This window comes from Acomys minous (genome assembly GCF_964271855.1).
Source record: "Acomys minous genome assembly, chromosome: 11".
Taxonomy (NCBI): Eukaryota; Metazoa; Chordata; class Mammalia; order Rodentia; family Muridae; genus Acomys; species Acomys minous.
The window spans coordinates 87,397,987-87,411,166 of record NC_140492.1 but is presented as its reverse complement, the minus strand read 5'-3'; positions in this window follow the sequence as shown (position 1 = coordinate 87,411,166).

Genomic DNA, 13,180 nt, shown 5'->3' with positions numbered 1-13,180 from the left:
ATGCCTGATACTCTAGCTCCTGAGATGCAGAATCAGGAGGATTATATGTCACCAATACAACCTTGCTTCAGAAATAAATACATAAATAATAAATAGAAAACAGTACACTCTTCAGTTCAGTGATAGACTCTTATTCACCTTTCTAAGATAAGCAGGTGCCTTAGTGTACCTTTGTATCTGTTTTCTGGGAAGCCAGACAACACGCATAGACTTTGTTTTCCATGAGGCACATGTGGGTTTGTGGTAGGAAGATGTGATTCACCCGATAGTGTAACCTGCCCTCAACATTGGATAGAAAGGCATAGGGAAAAATAAAGACAAGCTAAAACAAGAAAATGAAAGAGAAATTTTCTGTGTAACTTCTTTCTCCTAATAAAAAGGAGGAACTCTCTGAAAAATTATATATATATATTGCTATAAGTATAATCTAACTTTTGGCATTTCATAATACATAAATTCCCCCACCTCTGTCTGTGTGTATGTGTGAGTGCATGCATGACAGAGGCCAAAACAGATATACTATTTTTCTTCTAGATCATTTTTATTGAAGAAAGGCTAACTCAGAGGGAGACATGTCAGCGACTGTCATCATGGTATTTCCTCAAGAATGTGACAATTTGTATGTGCAATGGCAGCACAGGGAAAGCTCATAAGTACCATGTGTAGCTCTCTGTTTTTAGCATGTGAAAGAAAATAGGGTATAGTAGAGAGATACCTATTAGGTTATTCTCAGTTTCTCAAGATATTTGTTATTGAAACTAGTTTTTTATACAACATTATGATTATAATTTCTCCTTCCTCATCACCTCCCCAATTCTCTCTATTTCCTTACCTACCATAGTCCAATGCTCTATTCTCTCTCTCCTACATCTCTCTCTCTCTCTCTCTCTCTTTCTCTCTGTCTCTCTCTGTTTCTCTCTCTGTCTCTGTTTCTCTCTCTGTCTCTCTGTCTCCCTCTCTTTCTTTCTCTTTCTCTCTCTGTCTCTCTCTCTCCTTCTCCAACAAATAGGCTAAAATTGAATAAAACATTTTTAAAAGGAAAAGCACTGGATACACATGTACACAGAGACATATACATACTCACAATCAAAAACTCAAAATCAGAAACAATAATATATAAGTAAAAGGCAAGCACAATAAAAAAAAATTCCCAAAAAATTCAAGATGAGACAGAAACGAATCTACAAACACTATCATTGAGTTCATTTTGTGTTGGCTATCTACTGCTGTGCATGGGGCCTAGCCTTGGGAGTGGTTTGCATACCCAGTGAGACTCCATTAGAGGCAACTAATTTATCCTCTGTGAACATTTGTCAATTGGAGATAGTGTCTTGGTTAGGGATAGGAGTTCCTATTTCTTCTTTTCAGGGCTAGGTATCTTCTGGCTTGGAACCGTTGAAGCCTTGTCCCTACAATCAAGTTCCACCTTTACTTTTGAGTCAAGATTCTTCCCTAGAGCTGGAGTTTACTGATTAGACACCAAGTTCAAGATTTTGGCCTGCTGTTGAAATCCAGCAATGGGTTACAGACCTGGCTACACTCCGAAGTTTTCCTGGGTGCTAAAGATGAAACTCAGATTCAGTTGCTTACATAGCAATCACATTACCCATGTCACCATCTCCCTAGTCCCCTACAATTCTGTGTTTACAAGAAACCATTTTAAACACGATTTTTTTCTCCTACTAAATTTCTATTTTTAATGTTTGTGTGCACTTTTTTACTACTATCAACATGTTCACAATTACGTTTTGGACTATTAGCCAATTATTTGTCAGAAAATGCTAATACCTTTGCCTTCGAAGGGAATAACTTGTTAATCATCTTAGTTAGGTTAAATCGTTTCTTTGAAGAGTGAAATTTTAGGCTATATTATGTCTGTTTTTATTTTATTATATGTGTGTGTGTGTGTGTGTGTGTGTGCGTGTGTGTGTGTGTGTGCGTGTGTGTGCGTGTGCGTGTGTGTGTGTGTGTGTGTGTGTGTGTGTGTGTATGTGTGTGCTGATTCACATGCTCAAGTGTACTTGTGTGAAGGACAGGGGCTGAAGTCACTTAACTTCCTCTAATATTCTCCACCTTAAAAAAAATAAGTAAATGCTTCTCCTCAAACATCTAAAACTTACTCCTTGCTAGTCCAGGTACAGAGCAGGTCCCGGGCCTATCCCAGTGAAGAGGCATAGCATCTCCACTCACAACTTTTTATTTGGGTTCTGAGCATCCAAACTGAATTCTTCTCCTTGTCTGGTAAGAACTTTACCGACTGAAACACTCTCCCCACCTATATTCTGAGTAGTCTGGACTTCTGTTGTTAAAAATCTATTTTCATGGTTCAGAGATTTCATGTGGCTATTGTGTGTTTTCTACAGGGACTATATTTATTTTCAGTAACAAGAAGATGATGGTATGCTTACTCTGTGTCACAGGGAAGCAAACCCTGCAGAATAGGACAGTAGAAAAATTGCCTATACATCTGTACAGTCTTCCTTGTAGTTTATTCCCCACTACAAATAGATAACCTTTCTCCATCTTTCTACATCATCTGAAAGAATTCCATGTGCCAGAAAACATAAAGATACTTTAGTTTTTTATTTTCTATATATTAAAGCATTCTTGAAAATTTCTGTGTCTTCATTGTCCTACTTTGTTTCCTCTTCAGCAGGAGTCACAAGTCAAAGGTTGATGAATGCATCTATTTTTCAGTACCTTTTCTTTTCTATTCTGTGTACTCAAAAGAATGTTTTTTTATTAATATGCTTCAGTAATATAATATTATTATAGGAAATAAAACAAGTATCAGTTGGTAAAGATATTTTACTGTTAGGTTCTTTTAGCGTATGTGGTCATTTTCATGCTTAAATTTTTATGTGGTGAAAGAATAACATGGCCTCACAACCTAAGGATATGCACAGTAGTTAAGAAAACTACTGTGTATAGAACTCAGAAGAAAGAAATATTAATTTTTTTCAGGGTTGGCCCTCAAGCTAGTATGACACGGAATTCTAGGGAAGTAAAATGAATCTACAAAATCACCTCCTACAAACTTCAAATTAAACAGCTGGAATCCTCAGGCTTTGGAATACAAGCTTGTCTATTCTAAGTGATTTCCCTTGACTCTCTTCTGTCACATGGAAATATCCTGAGAAGACTACTTTTTGTCTAGGTGCTACCTGCCATGGGGACAATCTGTAGTCATCTGGATGTAGAAGGGTAGTGTCCTTACCTAACTTCGTATACACAGCACTTCCAAATAGGTTTAACATTCTATTCAAGAAAATGACACCAGTGTTGAGTAGTAAAACATCATTATAGTTGTATACTATCATTCCATTTCCTAGCAGTAAAGAGTTTAATCTAACTCAAAAGTCAACACATTCAAAATAAATGAAGAATAAATTTGACAATTGCTGAATAAAAATAGAACAATAAAAGACAAACTTGAAAAATACCCTTAATTCTAGACTCTTATAGGGATAGACTGGTGTGCCAAACTAACAACAATGGCCTCTTAATAATGGCTTCTATTTTTTTCTGCCAGAACATCACACGAGTTTATTTCAGATATTTCTAGACTCTCTTACATTTCTTCACAGAAAACTTTTAACACAAGATTAGTGCATGTTAAGCAGCTAAAATTATAGCAATATATCTAGCCACAACAAGTAAACACCTGCTAGCATATATTTTGAACACTTGTTTGCTGAAATACAGTCTATTAATATTACTTGTAAATGTGTGGAAACCCCCTATATGTTCATAAATAGAAATTCATTAAATTGTGTTATATTCACATTATGAAGAAACTGTTTGGATATAAGTAGGAAAAACTGCTATACAATACATATAAAATATATTATGTTCTTGATGAAATTTTTAGGAATGCTTTAATATATAGAAAATAAAAAATTAAAAAGTATCTTTACGTTTTCTTGTACATGTAATTCTTTGAGATGATGTAGAAAGATGAAGAAAGGTTATTTATTTGTAGTGAGGCATAAACTAGAAGGAACACTTCACAGATGTATAGGCAATTTTTCTATATACACTTTTTTTAAAAAATTACATTCATGTAAATAGGCTGCCTCCATATTGTCAAATGGATGGATGAATAGATGAGAGACAGACCGAGAGATAAAGATGGGAATGGCAGAGCATGTCTACAACCTCAGAACTTGATATCCTGAGGAAGGAGAGAGACAAAGAGTTCAAGAGCGAGCTCATCTAAAATCATGAGTCCCAGCCCATCCTAAGCCTAGTAGTCAGAAACAGTCTTATGAAACTACCTAAAACACAAATAGCAATTTTAGACACCGAATCTTCTTACAGAAGAAATAGTTCCTCTGTACTACATAATGCTTCTCTTCACACACACAATTGTTTAATGATGTTGTTCACCACTGAGAAGAAATCATTTCCTGTCTAAAGAAAGAAAGAAACAAGAAGAAACACAAATGAGACAGAGAAAGTACGTTTAACATTATTAATACTAGAAAGTCATTTATAGGAGAGAAAAAGTTTTGTTTCTTCTGGTCTCAGTCGAACTGTTATATAGCTTCACACTGAAATGGTATCAATGTATCCTGGATAGCTCAAGGGAATAGATGCATCACACAATGATTCAGAGCCCATGTATTTATTATTAGGGGAGAAAGTGAACTGGAAAAGACACAGACCTGAGATGATAGAATTAATAATGACAACTGGTTAGTCAAGCCCCTTTAAAAGTTGTTCTGCAAAGAGTAGCAGGATATGTGATGTGGATGTATGGGGAAGACAGGAGGGTAAAAATGTGTAGACATGACTATGAAAAAAATCAGTTTTGAATTTGAAAATCTATTCCAAATTTCGAAAACTGACTGTAGCTGTTTGGTGGTGCCATTACCAGCTGCTAAATCTGATTAAGTCCCTGAATCATTTTTAAACTACAGATTAAATAAAGTGAAGGGAAAGTGGCAACCAAATGGAAATATCTACAATTTTTCAAAAAATTATTTCGAAAGGGCCATGTAGTTAAGGGGCACTCTGATGCAGCCATGGCTAAAATTCTGATGTTTTTTTTATGAGAAGTGTCATTCCTAAAGTGTAATTGCATAACACATTGCTACAACTGTAATGAAAGAATGTTAGTGCATCCATCAAAGGACATGGAATGTGAAAATAAACAGTATGAGTTTTCAGATCCTGAGATTACCTACAGGAGAGCACCATTGAGCTTCAGACAGCACTGCCCCCTCCAGGTTAACCTGTCCTACTGCCTGAGTTCAGGGACACTGACGTTTATCATTTTCTTTCTTCTAACCAACAGATTGTTCAGGACAAATCTCTACAGAAATAAGAAATAGAATTTATTCTTATTATAATCATGATACATAAGGACTGAAATGCATCAATCAGGATCATGTAATGTGTATTATGTACCATGTTCTGTTCCTCTTAAACATGATAGGTCAGATTGCAGAATCTAGAGGAAGGGTAGTATCAGACAGTAAAGAAACCATCATGCAACTAAATAAAATACCCGTGACTTCCTAAAGATTCCAAAAATTAAACCACAAATAAAAGATAATTGCAGTTAGATTGTAATTAAATGAGGTAATACCTAAATAATAATCAAAGGACATCTTAGAAAAAAAAAAAGAGGCCTACTTATGTCATCAGTGGGGAAAGGTAGATTCTATGATATATGTAAATGTCCATGAACAGAGAAAGAAGATGGGTTGTTTCCGGAAAAAAAATCTTGACATAGGACAGAGCTCACATGAAACTGGAAAAGTCTATAGGAAAATAGTATTAAAATTCTCTCTCTCTCTCTCTCTCTCTCTCTCTCTCTCTCTCTCTCTCTCTCGCTCTCTCTCTCTCTCTCGCTCTCTCTCCCTTACTCTGCTACAGGAAACTTAATAAGTTTATTAATGGTATTCAAGAAAAGTAGTGATCCCTAAGGCCATCACCTTCTAGGAGGTGTGGGATGGAAACTGTGAGGGTGGATACTCAGTGTTGGGACTCCTCAGCAGCCAAAGGGTTATCTCTTCCTCTTGTGTTCTTGCTGGAGTGTGTGATCCCGAGTTTCTTACTCCTTAAAGACCATGTAGATCATGAGCTTCACTACCATGCTGCTGAAGCCATATGTTTTGCCATACCAGAAAATAAACTTTACAAGGCTGTCGTTAAGAGCCATGCCAGCCTGGGCCTCAAATGTGGAAGAAAGAATATCACTATTAAAGTTTCAGGAGAAAACCTGGTCTTCAGGATAGCCCAGGATGCCCTTTGTGGGCACTCTGATGTATGTTTTATCACATTATAGATTCTACCATAGTTGATAGATTTCTCCAGGAAGGATGTCAGATGTACTGTGAACACATTGGGGGGTAAGAACACAGAAGGCCATGCTCTTGAGCTTTACCTTCACCTTTGTGATGATCTTGCCTACATCCTTTGTAGCACCAGTGAATGCAGGGATGATATTCCAGCCAGCCTCATGGCCACCAGCATAGCTTTCCAGAGGGGCCACCTAGTCTTCTCTGTGGTAGTGATAGCATGGAACATGATTATGAGTTCCTCCACAATACCCAGGTTGTTGTGGATGAGCGTGGCCAGGGGACACTAAGCAGGTGACCATACAAAAAGCATCATTGACAATTTAGAGTGAGGTGTTTCATACCCATCACAAACATAGCAACATCAGCAGAAGGGACAGAGATGGTGACTCTTTAGGCTCCACCCTTTGAGTGGGCCCCAGCATTTTCTTTAGGAGTAAAGACAGGAATAGACTCTATAAAACTTACTTGGTACCAGCATACATACACCCCATTTGATGTTGGTGGTATCTCGTTGCTAGCTTTCCATTGGATTTCAAGTTTCCTGTTCTCAACATTGACTAGCATGGAACTTGTCACACATATAGTCATTCTGGAACATGTAGACCATGTAGTTAAAGTCAACAAAGAAGTCATTGATGACAACAATATACACTTGACCAGAGCGAAAGACAGCTCAGGTAACTAATTGGGAGATAAAGGCACATAGCAGGTACATTTGTCAAGTATAACAACAGAATGGAAATCCAAGTAGTGATTTCTTAAAGCAATAACATAGCTAGTTAACTAATTGTTTAATATCCCTTCATATTTTCCCTTTTAATTCCATGTGAGGATGGCTTCCGTGAGAAAGAGAGGATGTGTGGGGTTTTTTTCCCCACCATTACTTCTTCAGTATGTTTTATTACAGATTAGAACAATACAGCAGTTTTATTCCTGATAGGGTTCCACGGGGACAAATTTATTTTTCATAAAAAGTGAGCATTAAACATTTCTGTTCCTGCTTGCAGCATTAATGAGCATCTTAAGGACTCCTAGAATTAAATTAGCTGCCCCAGTTCTTTGAAATTACTTCGATTTCTTAGTCCAGGCTTTCATACTTTCAAAGTGACGGACCAAAAATGAAAATGTAAAAGGAATATTAACAGACTGATTAAAACATTCCAACTGGTGGCCAAATCCACTGATAAAAATAACTAAATGAGATTAATACCATTGGTAATATTTTCCACACTTGGTGCATACCATTATCTATTTCAATCACTAACACATCTGTCACGCTCTGTTTACCTTCATTTTTAAGTTAATATAAATAACATCAAGCTGGCACCCATGTACTACTAATATCTTTTATGCAGAAGTAAGCATAAAATTTGATGCATGAATATTATATAATTGATCAAATGTCAGTGTGGGGGTGGTGCATACGAGCATGCACACACACACGCACAGTATGTTAATAAACCCAGGCTCTAAATAATGTTCAAAATTTAAGAAAAGTCAGTACATGGTGCTCTAAGCCTATCATCTCAGATCTCCAGGAGATGGAAGCAAAAGGATTTCAAACTCAGCCATCCTGTGATATACAGTAACTTCAAGCTTAAGTAGATTCTCACATAGTAAAATCTTGCCTCAAAATTCAACACAAAACATGTCCAGGGATATATTTCAGTGATGGAGTGTTTGTATTCCAGGTGCAAAGCCATATTTCAACACACACACAAAAAAAATAATAATAATAATAATTAATAGAGCATGAGATGGGATGTCTGAGGCGTAACAAACTTGGCAATCTTCATATGATGTTACCAATTTCCAGAAATAGAAATGTAAACACTAATGGTTTCTAGTTTTGACTCAGGTATTTTTTAATTGAAGGAACTCGTAAGGTAATGAGAAAATTCATTTTTTTAACATAAACAGATGTCTTTATTCTCTCCACTAAAGGCTTATATTTTCTCCCATTTTCTGGACCAAGGCATCTATAATATTCATGTTTACAAAAGTAGTACTTTGTTTGCCCTTCTTGACCAAAGTTAAGACATGTACCTTTAGAGAGTCAACAGAGCTCATTAGAATAAGGCCCAGTCCCAAACTCAGGTTAGGGAGGTTTGCTCAGAGACCTGAATAGCAAGCCACCATGCCATTCAGTTAGCTACCACAGGAGGACCTGGGGCTGAAATACTTTACTCAGATCACAAAAAATTACAAAAACTGGAATTCTATAAACCTTTATGTGAGCCAGGAACAGTGATATTTAATAAGTGATTTAAATATTAGAAGCACAAAATCCAGACCATCTTTTACACAATTAGTTAATTTCAAATAAATCCAATCAACTTTCTATTTTTAGTTTTACTGATTTACAAATGAGAAAACATGTAAAAAGGCTTAGTGCCTTGTTTAAGGTCACTGAACTCAATGTTGGACCAAATATTGGAATATAAGCTATCCTAAGCTTACTGTCTCCAATTATCTAAAATCATTTCTTTCAAACACTGTTATTTCCCTGTAATGATTTGAATTTGACTATTATTAGTCTCCTTCCATGTATAAAAAAATCAAGACTCAGAGAAAAAAGAACTAACAAGTTTGAATTTGCACAAAGATCACTCACAGCTCAAAACTATCAAATTATGATTTCAGGTCTCCTTAAATCCAACATTACCAGCCACAGAAATGGCTCAACAAGTAAAAGTCACAAGCTTCATAAGCCTAGGGATCTGGCTTTGATCCTTGGAACCCATGTAGAAAGCAAGATGTGGGCTGTGCGTCTGCAATCCCAGCTCCTCCAGCAGTGTGGAAGGCAAGGACAGAAGAATCTCTGGGATGCTCTTGGCCTAGATAGCTGTGGTATAACATGCCTGCACTTACACACACACACACACACACACACACACACACACACACACACACACACACACTACACACACTACACACAGAGAGAGACAGAGAGAGAGACAGAGAAAGAGACAGAGAGACAGAGAGAGATTAAGAGAGAGATTAATAAATCATCAAACATTTGGCCTTTCCTTCTTGTACACATTCTCTCATATATCTATACTTTCCACCTTTGAATTTTACACTTTGGTTTTTCCTTCAAGGTTCTTGGAACAAGACATATACCATGACCCGTAGACACACACATATAAATCGATATTTAAACCAAACACTACAGTAGTTTTTGTTTTAACTCTTTCTGTAATTATAGTTTCTACTTTGTAAAAATTTTAATGTAAAAGCTTCGGTAGCAATTCCTGACATGCAACATTTTATGTAATAATAAATCACAGTAACAGTTATTCCAGGAAAAGGAAACTATAGCATTTGAAAACCAGGGTTGGTGTTTGTTTCCCTCCCCCCTCAATTTTATTATGAACCCAAATCTGGTTATTCAAATTCCTAGAATATAACAAATGAATGGATAGCATGGGTCTGACCACATGACATTAATTGTTCTGGCATTAAAGAAAATATAGAACTATTTGTAGACGAAGGGTACCTCTAGCTTCTGACTGGTGCTATCCATTTTTCTCAGTAAAAAGGCTTGCATTATCCATATACTGTCCCCATCATGTCATCGAATAAAGGTAAATTCATTCATTCCTCTCATAACTTTAGAGAAAGTAAGAGTTAGAAAGGCACCAGCCAAGGACAATACAGGCTGTAAACTTTAAACCCCTACTCAGATCTAGCCAATGGTCAGAACATTCTCCACACTTGAGTGGAGAGTGGGATATGACTTTCTCACATACTCTGGTGCCTCACATTTGACCTTGTCCCCTGGAGGGGGAGACCTGGTGGCACTCAGAGGAAGGACAGCAGGTTACCAAGAAGAGACTTGATACCCTATGAACATATACAGGGGAAGAAATCCCCCTCAGGAACAGTCATAGGGGAAGGGAATAAGGGGAAAATGGGAGGGAGGGAAGAATGGGAGGAGACAAGGGATGGGATAACCATTGAGATGTAACAAGAACAAATTAATAAAATAATATATATCTTGGAAAAAAAGAAATTTCTCAGGGTACATTATGATTCAATTTGAAATACAACTAAAATAAAACCACATCAAGTTCGGTGTGAAAAGGTCTTGTTTTACGACAGACTACAGAGCATAATCTAAGAAGTTTAAACTTAAACTGAGGAACATTTCAACTCAAACAACAGCATGGCTTACAACACAGAACAGGAGGTAATAGTAATTAACTTACATCAGTCTTGAAAAGCAACTTAACTTTTATTTATGTTCCTCACAAAGGCTTTTTATAGAAAAACTCTAAGCTAAGTTTCTCTCACCTTAAAAAAATAAATTAGATTAAGCTTTTGTTATGTGGCCTAAATTTCCCCTTAATTTATTTTAACAGTACCACAAGCCAGCAATATTTTACCTTGGGGACTCAACTCTAGAATAGTTGTATATTGTAGAGAGATAAGTACAGTCAGGACCCATGACAGCTGATTCTAAATTTCTATTTTCTGAAGGATCAACAACCCTATTTCTGGACCCAGATTAATGACATCATCAATTAATGTTCTGGCATTGACAAAAGGTCAAGTTTTAATATTATTATTAGTTTGTCCCTGAAGTTGCAATATAAATTTAAAAGTAGACTTCTTGCTCTTCTTTAAACTTCTTAAAATATTTATGATTTATCTTTCTTTTTTTTAATTTTATTTTATTTTTTATTTTATTTTATTTTATTCTTGTTACATCTCAATGGTTATCCCCTCCCTTGTATCCTCCCGTTCTTCCCTCCCTCCCATTTTCCCCTTACTCCCCTCCCCTATGACTGTTCCTGAGGGGGATTACCTCCCCATCTATATGTTCATAGGGTATCTTAATAAACATTGAAACATTAGGATGAAAAGTTTTAAATTTTACATTGCTATATATAATTTCAGGATATTATATGTTATAGAGTATGTGATTATAATCCTGTTTACATAAAATATTTATTTGTTTTAATAGTGTATGCTACATATATTGTTTCAAATTTAATGATTAAAAACCTGAAAATATTAACTGTGAACATAAACCCATAAGGGAACATAATACTGGTCCATCTGGTAATGGCTTTCAAATTCTTTCCTGTATAAAATACTGCTGTTGACCTTAACAGAGATTCAAAAAGACATATCTTTCAAATGCTTACAAAAAATAAGATAAAAATATAACACAGCTGCCATACATTATGGATAATTATTTGACAATAATTTCATTTAATTCTGAAATTGAAAATAAGGTAAAATGCTGCCATTCACAAATCACAAACGAAGACTTGGCTGAGGTTAACACAGACGCTGATTCAAAGTCTTACATACATGATTCTGAAGCCCACGCCTCAGTACTGTACTTTAATACTCAAACGACAGTTAGAAATGCCTGAGAGCCTTGCTCATTAGGAGAGCATTTTCTTAGCATGTATAAGATCAAGAGCCTGAATCTGGTTGGAGGTTTGCGGAATTTAAACTGTTATCTAAATAAAGATCTAAACAGACAGTATGAACATAAAAGTGAGCAAAGGTTCTTCTGGGGAAACTTAAAGGGTCTGTAGGAAGTGAGAAATATATTTAGGTTAAAATCTACAGAGAGAATTTTACCAGCTTGCTTGATTTCTTTTTCTTTTTGGCTTTCTGATATCCTTTGAAAAGATAGATTTATTTACAAAGTAGCTGGGCCTCAATTCTTACTCCACGTCCGCTTGTACAAAGTCGAAATACCGTGTTAAGAATAAATCTGAGCCCAAATTTTGCCTAACACAAAAGAAGAGTGGTTAATTATTAATATCAGTTGTGTTTAATCAGAGGAAATCAATGTAAAAATAGATTTTTGCGTCTATTATAATACACACAAAACTTTCCCAACTGAACAATGTAGTAATTAGTCATAGATGTTAAATTCACTTCCTAATCACTGTCCTATCTGCCTGTTTTAATAAATCTTCTGATTTTCAAGCTGTATTATTCATGATTATTTAAAATGTATTATCCCATCAGCATAATTCTAGACAACTAACGAACATGTCTCTTCAAGCTGAACTCAAAGCAAAGATTATTGCACAAAGCAATCACACAGTGTAATTCTCTATTCACTGCCAATAACTTCATTAGGACTTCAGATAATGTCATTATTTATGACAGTGGGCAGAGGAGTAAATCAGGTAAGGAAAAATAATTAACTGCTAGTAAATGCTCTTCTTAACATAGTTTAATCATGATTACTGATATTAAAGCCACCCAATCAACAAAATTAGGTTTTCCCATTATATTGGTGTAGATAAGAAAATTTATTAGGAAACTGGGTGTCTAAAAATGGCAATTTTAAATGACTACTCAACAAATATTTAATTTAGTTGACAACTGTATTGTTACTAGAAATATTGCAAAGAATATAGAGTAATAAGGTTTTAAAAGAAGACCTAACTTTTATAAAGGCACTTCCCCTGTGGCTTTCTGTTTAGGTGAGTTGTGTCAAGCAGGGACGGCAGCTTCAAGCTTTCCAAAGGAAAGCAGAAGTAGTTCCATGAGAAAGGTTGCTCCAGACAGTCCCTGAATCACAGGAAACTAATTGAAAAAATATTTACAAGAGTGTAAAAACAGACCGATATAGAGACTGGAGAAAGACTAAGAATTAATATAGCAACAGAGAAATGGAAGAGAAGTAACAGGCAGTACGCAAGCACCCCAGAAGCAGTCCAGGGAAACCAGCTGCCTTGGAGCAACTTGGATGCACAAGCTAGACTCCAGGATAGCAGGTAGAGGGGCAACCTGGCCACCCCAAGCAGCGTGCCCCACGAGTTCAATCTCTGTTTCCACATGGCTCTAATCAGTCATGCAATGCAACAACACGGCAGCATCTTCTCCTGTAC